Source organism: Habropoda laboriosa, unplaced genomic scaffold (assembly GCF_001263275.1).
Source record: "Habropoda laboriosa isolate 0110345459 unplaced genomic scaffold, ASM126327v1 scaffold34, whole genome shotgun sequence".
Taxonomy (NCBI): Eukaryota; Metazoa; Arthropoda; class Insecta; order Hymenoptera; family Apidae; genus Habropoda; species Habropoda laboriosa.
The window spans coordinates 338,296-346,448 of NW_017100142.1; the positions used below are offsets into that span (position 1 = coordinate 338,296).

At 49.8% G+C, this 8,153-nt stretch overlaps 1 protein-coding gene across 2 annotated transcripts in view; it reads left to right on the top strand.

The window, feature by feature from the left end:
• LOC108572614 (four and a half LIM domains protein 2) overlaps window positions 1-8,153 on the top strand; it is a 65,780-nt gene that overhangs the window by 30,954 nt on the left and 26,673 nt on the right. Inside the window, exon 1 of one of the 2 annotated variants that reach the window (XM_017934873.1) lies at window positions 6,284-6,476. The exons of the other annotated variant lie outside the window; for it this stretch is intronic. The gene's annotated coding sequence lies outside the window, so the exon portion shown is untranslated. Of the gene's footprint in view, window positions 1-6,283; window positions 6,477-8,153 lie in introns of those variants that run through there. 2 annotated transcript variants of the gene reach the window in all.

Genomic DNA, 8,153 nt, shown 5'->3' on the forward strand with positions numbered 1-8,153 from the left:
GAAGAAGAAGCCTCCTCCTTGACTTTGAGGAGGGAAGCCTTCTCCGAAAGCAACGTTCCCCTTTCTACCGCGAACGATCAACGGAGGCATTATATTCCAAGACGGCGATAAATCATCGTGCGCGTAAAGTCTGTCGAGGCTGGTCCCTCGATCAGCTGGCATTGACAGCGCGGTCCGAGCACGAAGTCCAGAGAGGATTTCAATCCGTGTTTAACGGCTGTATATACGTAGTATTGCGAGTTAGCGAGAGCTGGTGCGTGCATTCCAGCCTTCTCCCAGTTGTGCAGTGCGTGCGTGATTGCGCGAGTGCGTGAGATACGCGTTCGTCCCTCTCTCTCTCTCTCTGTCTCGGCTGTTCTCGACGAGCCACGGCTAAATTTAGAGTATGATCGACCGGTTGCTCGCGCTATCGGGACAAATAACCCGGCGATAAAGTCATTCGCGCGGCCGTAGAGCCGACGTGGAGCGTCGTCGCCTGTCAAATTTGCTCGCTTCGCGACGCACACCGCCGCCCCTCCCCTCGGCCCCTTTCGTCACTGGAGGAAGCCAACAGCCACGGACGACTTGGTATTCCCGCGATTCGTTGCACTGTTTGCCAGACGCGGTTAGACGGTGGATCGTTCGCGGATCGTCTCGCGTTTCCACGTGGCGAGCACGTGCGACGTCGCCGGGCCAACGAGATGGTCACCAAGTCGCAGATCTACCGTTGTAGAGACTTTGCCAGCGAGGACGCTGTTTCTCAGGCGAATGGGTGAGTCGATGGACCATCGATAGACGTCGAAATTCCTCGAGAAAGAAATTTTATTTCACCGATTCATCCGAGAGAGAGAGGGAAGGAAATTTGACTATCGGCGAAGATAAGAGATTCTTGCAACAATTTATCCGTGAAAGAATCGCGTTTACAGGCGGCTCGAAAGTCGAACGTGGAACGTGTTTGCGTGGTGTCACGTTCCGACTTGTAAATCCGCTGGCAACCAGCCATCTCCGTAATGGAGTTACAACAAATAAACACATGATGGCTATTGTGACAGGACGCGTAAAGAGACATTCCACCTCGAACTTTCATCCTCGTTTCCCCTTCGCTCGTCTTCTGTTCTACCCGCCTCCTCGATTTCCCTCGACACACGGGGTCGCCGAAGAGACGGAAAACACACTTCGGGAGGGAAATTCTTCTCTCCCTCGATCGCGAAGCTCGATAATTCAATTAGAAGTCTCAGCAGTAAGGATTCTTCGCATCTGAGAAACCTAACAGGTATTGTTGTTTCCTACTTAGTCGCGAAACGTGACTTTCCTATCAAGGAATTAACGTTTTTCACCCCGTCGAAAGGGTTGCTCCCTATTTAATCCCGATAATCTGTTACGCTTCGAACGATCACACTCGAACGCGAGTATTTCAGTTGTCGAACGATAAAAAAATGACAGTTCGGAGAAACGAGGGGAAATTGCAGCGACGTAACGAACGAAAATAACCACCGAAAGATAGAACGTTTCTGAAGAATCGAATTGTATGCAAATGCACGTTTTAACGTCCTTTTAGCGTATCAAGGGACGCTCGCGACGGCACCCGGGACCGGAGATAACGAGGTTATTCGTTGGTGATAATCCTTATCGACGAGGACACCACTGGCATTGTAGTCTCTCCCAGTTGTGAAGTGCTTCCAGTGCCCCCGTGAATACGCGACGAGCCGCGAGGCCAGTTGGTTCCGCGCGATTAAAAGTATACTCCGCGTCGCGTTCTACTCCTTTAACGATTAACCTTTCAACCGTTCCACACGAGTAGCTCTATCGTCGTTTCAACAAACATCTTTCCCTTTTCGAACTGAATCAATTCTTTATCGGTGAATCACTTTATCTTCCATCTCGACTCGTTATATTTACGTTAGAAATGACGTACACGGCTGAAACTGCTGTTGGGCAAGGCAAATTAGCGTTCTCTGCTTCGAAGAATTTACCAAGTGAACAGGTTAATTGTCGTTCGTACTCGAAAGTTCCACGTCTCTCTCTGTGTCCCGATCGACAGTCGGCCACTGTAAATAAGCGGACGATAAGATCTTTGAACTCGGGATTGAATTTACGACGAAGGGGGAGAACGATTAGAGGCGAGGCTCGCGCGAGATCGCAGCTGCCCAGACGTTCGGTAGCAGCAGCAACAGAAGCATGTAGAGAGTCAAAGTCCGGCTGAATGTCGAGCAACAAGGTTCTCCTCTCGTCAATTGCCCAATAGCCTGAGCCGCACTCGCTCGTTTCTGTTCGCGTACGTGCCGCGTTCAAGTTCCGATTAGAGGCTTTCGAACGCTTTACGGCTAGCTGCTCGTTGCCGCAGCGTAATCGCGGCTACGGTGATTCACGTGGCGGGACGTGTTACGAACCCGTGTGCATATTAACCTTCTTGATGGCGTAGGCACGTGTTACGACTTAAGGCTTTAGCTTGCATTTCGCTGGAATTCACAACGGATCGAATTAGCGCCGCTTAATGGGACACGAGTCGCTGGAAACCATTAGGTCATCTGGAAAGTTTATGCAGTTTCGACTAATCATTTTTCCCCCGCCCCCGGCAGTTTTTCTACCGACGATACTTGGCGTCGTTCTCCAAGGATGAATTCTTCTTTAGAAATCGCTCCGAGTAACTTTCTACAATTTGTACGCGAAATTTGTTTTTTTTTTTTTTTTTTTTTTTTTTTGGTAACCTCGAGTACTCGGTGTTTCAGTACAGAGTTGAAATGGGAATCGATTAGAAATGAATTTTCCGAAAGAAATCTCCATCAGAAATGAAAAATCCTCGACGACCTTTTGCCATTTTCTTGGCAACGCGTGAATACCGTCGCGATAGAAACTCGGTGGCTTCGAATCAACTACGCGAATCGATTTCTACACGTGAGCGTGACTGGTGATTACGCTAGCATAGGTGAAAACGGCACGAACTCTCCGGTATTACCGCTAGTAGACTTTTACCTTTGGCCGTTCGTAATGGAGACTATCGTACGAAGGTCGTCGACGTCGCTTGGTTGTCGCGCGAGCTGTTCCCGAGCGGAACGCGCCGCGTGTTACGGCGGAGGACGAGCAGCGTCGAGCCAGTTGAAAGTCGCGCATGGATCGACGTGGCAGAGGTTTTCACGCGATCGCCGATTCCCCTGGTTGTCGATGCTGCAGAGGGATTGGTGTACATTAATAGCTGCTCATACAGCGACGATTGAATTCAGTAGTTGTCGTGCTTCGCGTTGTGCACAGTTCTCGCGTGACGCGCGTCACGAAGTTCTCGAACGAGATAGCCTAGGAGGCAGGCCGCTAGATTCCATAACCGTATTAACTTAATTCGATTTGCCAGCCTGGGGGATCCAATGAGACGTCGTTCAGCCGACTGGCCTCATTCAGCCGCGTTTGGTTTCAGTGGTGTCGCGGTGGAAGGTCGGGCCACCGGTTCTCCACTCCTCTTATCTCTGTGTTGTTTGCATTCGAACGATAAGCCTCTTGTTTCGACCCAGTGGAAATTCAGAGAGAGCTCCCTTTTTCACGACGGAGTAGAGACGGTTTCGATCCGGTTTGCGCCGAGTGTTCCCCGTCGCGAGTGTTAATTAACGAGGACGAACATGGTTTGGGACGACGGACTCTCCGTGAAGGAGCTGACGGAGATGAGGAAGAAAACGCCGCGATTTCCATCCAGAGAGCGGAATTTCGCGATGAGGAGACGGGGAGTAAGGAGAGCGTTCTCTTTGAGCCTGGGAAGCGCTTCTCCGCTCGCTGCCCCGCCGCCTGATATTCACGAGGAGGAACGCACTGACTGCACACTCCAGGAATCTTGCAGCAATAACGATTGCAGACTGTAAGGGCGATTCATTTGCTATGGAAATTGGTTAAGGGTTAGAGAATTATCGTTATCCTTGGTGAAAAGACGATAGGCACGCTACACGAGGAAACTTTACGAATTTATCGGTTTCCACGTGGAAAAGAAACGTTGGATTACTTTCAGTTACATATCACTTGGGTAATTCCGGTGGAAACCGATCGTTCGAAAGTTTGGATGACGTACGAGCTCGTTCAAGTGCGCAATGGACTATCAGCCATTTTCTTTGATTTAATGGAGTCATTAAAGAGACGTTCCCGTTACTCTGGGGAACGGAGACAATAATCTGTCTGCGTTTCACGGTTCATGAGCTTGTCCCTGACTTATCGATAGCTGCACAGGGATTCCTATATTCCCCTAACCTACTGAAATTTTTCCACGAACGTCTATCGTGATTAATAACGCGAGACCCTTTCCGAGGCGAACCTACGCGGATCGCTCATTTTATCCGTCAATGTCGCTTAATTTTGGATTCGGAGGAATTTAGCAATTTTCGTTGAAATTTACCGCAGGCAATATTCGCGGGATTCGACGAACGTTGCCTTCCCGAACGCGTGTACGTTCCGCGCGTATTTCAGGCCGCGTGTGTGTTCACGAAAGCTGCGGGCGACCGGTTACGCAACGCGAATTATTCGAGAGACGACATTTTACGAAATCCCGATATCGACGCTCGTCACACGTCTCCGGTAATTACGTTGCTTTTCACTCGGGAGATTAACGACGTCAGCGATCGATGACGATAAGTCACGAAGCTATTTTCGAATTCGTTACACTTGACACCGGCGATTGCGTCAAGCGACGAGAAGAGGAAGATGGGTGAAAAACGGAGAGGAAGTCTGCGTAACTTCAGGTTGTCGCGTTGGTTAGCGAGATTGCAAATGATCGTTTATTGTTTCAAAGTCGTTCCACGCTTACTCACGGCGAACGTCCTAGAAATCCGCGGTTAGCCAAAATATATGACCACGTCAAATAAATCTCACTCACGTCCGGACCAGAATAAGTCAGCAACTCACTGCCAAGGTGATTCGTTCAGAGCCTCTGTTCACGCTGATTTTTTACCTTGGATCGTTTCTGTCAGCTCAGGTCGATCTCTTTCTTCTGTTACTCGTAGCGAGGTAAAAAGAATTTTACACTTTGCTCGTTTCTTCGTTAAAATAACCAGGAGGAATATAAATGATTGGGAAAAGGTGTTTGCCCATAGTGGGAATTAGAATCAGCGGGCAAAAATCCAAAAGCTAGCGCGTGCGTTTAACGACAGGCTGTCTTGCGCGTTTTGACGTTGCTCGCGGTTGGTCAGCCATGCCAAAATCTTGTCGGCTCGTGTCACACATTTCATGGCGAATCTGCGCAGCTCTCGGGGGAGGCTCGAGCCTCTGCATCCGGAAATCGCGCGGCTATTAGCGCGAAATGTGCCATGAATTCGAGACGTAACGAATCCGAACCGACGTCGGTTGTGCGTAATCTACAATTGCGATCGAGAGAAAAATCTGACGAATCCTTTCACCGTAGCCCGGCTGGATCTTTCACGATCGGAGATTTTCGCAAAAAACGGATAAAAGTTTCGCTTCCGCGAGAAACCAGGCTGCGTGAATAGTAATGATAATGATTAAACTCGCGCGGGAAACGCACCCTAATAACACCGACCGGGGCGAATTCTCCTTTCTCCTCGCCGGACACTCTGCACGCAGCTCGAAAGAGAGAAGATTTAAACGATTCGCGAGACAACTTCCGCGCGACAGTGCCAATGTTTCAGGGCGATCGGTTCCGTTAATGCGTTTTCCTGTATCGTTTCGCGCCGCGAAGAAACACGCCTCGGCTTGTGTAATCGAAAGCGTTAACGAGCGCGACGAAATGCCACGGTGTCGTTTTACACCCTGATCTTACACTTTTTATCGACTGGTCGTCGAGCTTCTGCCAGGTGTTTCTGCTACTTTTGTCCACTTGGAATTTTTACTTTCAGATCGACGTATTTTGAATTCACGCGCACAGAATCTCGAGAAGAAAGTGGCTTTTTCGAAATGTCCCAAGGACTCGACACGTCGACCTAACTCACGATAAGGAGAGGCATTAGGAGAGAGCGTACACCCTCGACGAAGGGACGTCGTGTGTCAGTCGTCGAGAGCTCCTAAAGGCTCGAGTTGGTGTCGGGGTGAACGCGCGTAAATCGCGGATCAGCAAGCGGCGCGTGTCTAATTCCACTCTCGTGGTCGGTTGCAATTCACGAGACAAGGTGGGAGCCAGTTCTGTGTGTCTCGGAGCTTTCGACGACATCCGAGGGATCCGCGCGTCGGCCGCGCCTGCGCCACCGAGTCGCACTGTTTCTCGTGCCACCCGGTATTAACTATAGGTACACACCTACCTACGTCCTCGTCGAATCTCATGGCGCCAGTTTGAAGTACGCTCCTTCTGCGAATGCACTCTGTTGCGACGCGTCGCGCCTTTACGCATTTCGAATCTCCCGCGCTCCGCTCACCGCGTCCACGTTACTTCGTTTCGAGCCGATCGGTGGCAAATCGAGGAAAAGGTGCAAGAATTTCGACGTACTTGTTACTCGGTACACAGGCTACAAGTGGTGATTTAAAAGGACGGTGCAAGCGTTTTCGCGCTTCTGTGTACACACGTGCAAGCTGTTACGGTAGATGTATATTCCGTCTGCGAGAGGCCAGCGGAGATCGAACGAGAACGTTCTCCTTTCGCGCGTGAACACGGTGTCTGGAGAGTGTCTAACGTTCCAAGTGACGGGAAACGACGAGAAAAACATAGGTTAATTCGGGTTTTTATCGGTGGTTCAATCGAGAGATCTACAGATCTCCGGGCGACGAGCGGCGGTTGCATCGGTGCAGCGACGACGAGAGGCTCGAAAAACACCGGTTGATGATAGCCGATAGACGAAACAAGGGGAAACTGCGTGTTATGCCGCGAGAACCGGGGCTATTTCCAACAGGCTGCATCGGCCGTCGCTTAATATAGCGAACATTTGTCTAATTAATAGCCATTAGACGTTCCGCGTCGTCTCGATAGGTAGCTTGCTCTATCGGTTACTTCCTGTCGTTGTCTTTTTCCTTCTCTATGTTGACACTCGCCGTTGCTGCTTGTTAATACCTGTTATCCGAAGAAGACGAGTTATCTCGTCCGTGAGATAACTTATCAAACGTCACTCGTCTCGCTTTCACACCGATAGATTATCTTTTTATCCGCGCGATTTCCAATCGTTCGTCCTGATTGAAAGTTTACCGCTGCACGGTTAACAGGTTAACCGAAATGCTCGTAAATTAGATTCATAAGCGACCGGTAGACTCCGTTACGCGAAAAGATTCGTACACGGGGATCGCATGACGATCGTATCGAGATAAGACCCCGTTATCGGGCCGGCCAGAATTTCTTCTTTTTTTCTTTTTATCGAAATTCCTTTTGCGCGCCGATGTGTTGTAACGTTGACTCGAACGACGCAGAACGAGCGATGATTCAGCGTTGATCGGTGTGAACGCGTTTTTCTCCACCGAAAACGACTGGCAGGTGATCACCGTCGAACGACGACGAAAATACTTTGCTCTTATTAGCGGTTTCTCTTCTTGGCAAACGAAATTCGCCTGGGTGCAATACGTCCACCGTCCTTTCTCCTCCCCTTTTATCTGGACAGTTCTGTTTCTCGCTTCAACGGATGATTCACCTACGACGGTGAACAGAGACGCGTTCCAGGTAAAGCCATTTCAGAAATGGACGAAAGATCCTCGTCACTGGGCTCTTTTCGATTATATTAAGCCGTTAAATGGCCCGGCATATACATATATGTATCGCGTGTATACGCGAGCGTCGAACGTTATTAGCTGCTCCTTCCTCCTCCTCGCTTACGTCAACTCGGTGCGCGCACGTTGCAACCAGCTTTACACGCCGCTGTCCGCTGTCTAACGCGTTATTTATACGTGCGAGGTACGGAATGGCCAGTCTGCGATCGAATTCATATCGATACGCTGTTAGAATCGACGCTTTATCCAGCAGATTCTGATGGATTCCGAGTATAGCCGTTCCGTAGAATCACGAATGATCGTTGGTAATTGATTGATTCGATCCCTCCCGTAACACGCGTAGCTTCTTCGGCGAGTATAATAGTTTGGAACGGAACAAGCTCCGAACGGCAGACATTTCGAGGCTGTAAAGCGTGGGATTAATGTCAGGTCGCGCGAGGAGATTCCTATTCGTTTTCATCGGAACGCGAGTGGGTCGATAGGGTATCGGTATAAGGAGGAGGCAACTTCTTTCCGTCCCGTTATCTCCGATGTCAGATATTTATCGAGATAATCTCCCGCCACGA